Below are 2,500 nucleotides of genomic sequence, written 5' to 3'. Positions count from 1 at the left end.
ACAAAGTCATTGTTATGCAAGTCCAAGTCGAGTCGCAAGTCATCAAATTCATGACTCGAGTCTGACTCGAGTCCAAGTCACATGACTCGAGTCTACATCTCATAGGTGGGACAAAGTCATTGTTATGCAAGTCCAAGTCGAGTCGCAAGTCATCAAATTCATGACTCGAGTCTGACTCGAGTCCAAGTCACATGACTCGAGTCTACATCTCATAGGTGGGACAAAGTCATTGTTATGCAAGTCCAAGTCGAGTCGCAAGTCATCAAATTCATGACTCGAGTCTGACTCGAGTCCAAGTCACATGACTCGAGTCCACACCTCTGCCCACAGCAACCCATAGACCCACAGAAACCCATACTAAAACAAAACTTTTTCTTTTTCCAAGTAAGGCCTCACTGAACTATGTCGCTCTTTTTCAGAAGTGAGCCGGCCTTCACGAATGATAGCTCAACCAAGTGACTCATCATCATCGTCGTCATCATCACGCGGACATTTATAGCAGCAGCCGAATACTCTAAACGCGTGGTGACGTTGGTGCTTTGATGTGGAGAGAAACACGAGAGGACCCCAGAGAAACATCCACGTGGCCACAGGGAGAAAACGTTGCAGACTCCAAATTTGAGGGCGTCAAAGTCTGGTTCCAACCTCCGCTCTGCTGTATACCAGGCGAGATATGAAACAACTCTGAGCACAACCGTGGCACCGCATTGTGGCGAGAACGCGGAATTGCAAGGGTCACGTGCCAGAGACACAGAGCCAGAGGCATTGAAACGCGTAGCTTCGAACTCTGGCTCCGAGTACGTAAACAAACGTGTTGAACTTCTTTCCCACCACCGTACGTAGCCAACCGCGATAATCGTCGGTGTCGGGGGGGGGGAAGGACAACACACGATAAACACAACAACGAAAACAAGCAGTTGTTAAGAAATTAGTTTGTCAAACTCGATGATTTGAAAGTGCATCGTAGCTCCAGTGGCTTCTCTAAAATCTGAAGGAAGAGCGTTCCAGACGGCCGGCAGCAGCGGCGTGAGCGGGCGCTGGCGGGGGTCTCTGCCTCTACCCTGTTCAGAGTTTTACTCCACCTCAGTATTGACCAGGGCGGCCGCTGGGCTCCAACCACGAACCTCCTGTGGTTCCCTATTGGGGCCCTATTGGGGCCGTATTGGGGTCATATTCTGGCTCTATTGGGGCCCTGTTGAAGCCATATTGGGGTCCTATTGGGGCACATTGGCAGTGGCTATGAGATGTTAACTACCTCGCCTGGTGTGCAGGAGGTCGTGGGTTCGATCCCGACCCTGACGCCTGCTGCTGTGTATTTGGAGTTTGCGTGTCTCTCTCTCTCATCATCATCACGGTGGCTAGGAGATGTTCACTACCTCGCCTGGTGTGCAGGAGGTCGTGGGTTCGATCCCGACCCTGACGCCTGCTGCTGTGTATTTGGAGTTTGCGTGTCTCTCTCTCATCATCATCATCACGGTGGCTAGGAGATGTGAACTACCTCTGCCGGTGTGCAGGAGGTCGTGGGTTCGATCCCGACCCTGACGATGCCTGCTGCTGTATATTTGGAGTTTGCGTCTCTCTCATCATCACCACGGTGGCTAGGAGATGTTAACTACCTCGCCTGGTGTACAGGAGGGCGTGGGTTCGATCCCGACCCTGACGATGTCTGCTGCTGCTGTATATTTGGAGTCAGCGTCTCTCTCTCTCTCCCCGTGGCCGCGTGGATTTTTCTCCGGGCCCTACGGTTTTCCCACCACATTTCGAATCAACGTCGCCACGCGTCGATTCTGCGTGAGTCTGAGTCTGGAGAAAACACACCTTGAGAGTATTTGGCTCCTGGTATGAATGACCACGTGATGATGATGACGATGATGACGACGACGATGACGACGATGACGACGACGATGACGACGATGACGATGACAATGATGACGATGATGATGACGATGATGATGACGATGATGATGACGATGATGACGACGATGATGATGATGATGACGATGATGACGACGATGATGATGATGATGATGACGATGATGATGATGATGACGATGATGATGACGATGATGACGACGATGATGACGACGATGATGACGACGATGATGATGACGATGATGATGACGATGATGATGACGATGATGATGATGATGATGACGATGATGACGACGATGATGATGACGATGATGATGACGATGATGACGACGATGATGATGATGATGATGACGATGATGATGATGATGACGATGATGATGACGATGATGACGACGATGATGACGACGATGATGACGACGATGATGATGACGATGATGATGACGATGATGATGACGATGATGATGACGGGCCACTTGGGCCCTTAGCTGGTAAACATAAAACGAGTTTCGTTTGAAATATAAGAATAGTTTTACCATTTCTGGCAATTCGACGGAAGGAATCAAGTGGCTGCGTTAACCGCGCACGGCGCTTGTCGTGAACATGCAAACAAACATGGCTCTGATCATAT

At 50.0% G+C, this 2,500-nt stretch overlaps 1 protein-coding gene across 1 annotated transcript in view; it reads left to right on the top strand.

Moving 5' to 3' along the window:
* Positions 1-2,500, top strand: part of LOC144955607 (exocyst complex component 2-like) — a gene marked incomplete at its 3' end in the record, with an annotated part of 22,606 nt that overhangs the window by 6,396 nt on the left and 13,710 nt on the right. The gene's annotated exons all lie outside the window — the stretch shown is intronic.

Source organism: Lampetra fluviatilis, unplaced genomic scaffold (assembly GCF_964198595.1).
Source record: "Lampetra fluviatilis unplaced genomic scaffold, kcLamFluv1.1 SCAFFOLD_922, whole genome shotgun sequence".
Classification (NCBI taxonomy): Eukaryota; Metazoa; Chordata; class Hyperoartia; order Petromyzontiformes; family Petromyzontidae; genus Lampetra; species Lampetra fluviatilis.
Note: the sequence above shows the minus strand (reverse complement) of the source record. Positions and strands in the feature narration are given on the sequence as shown.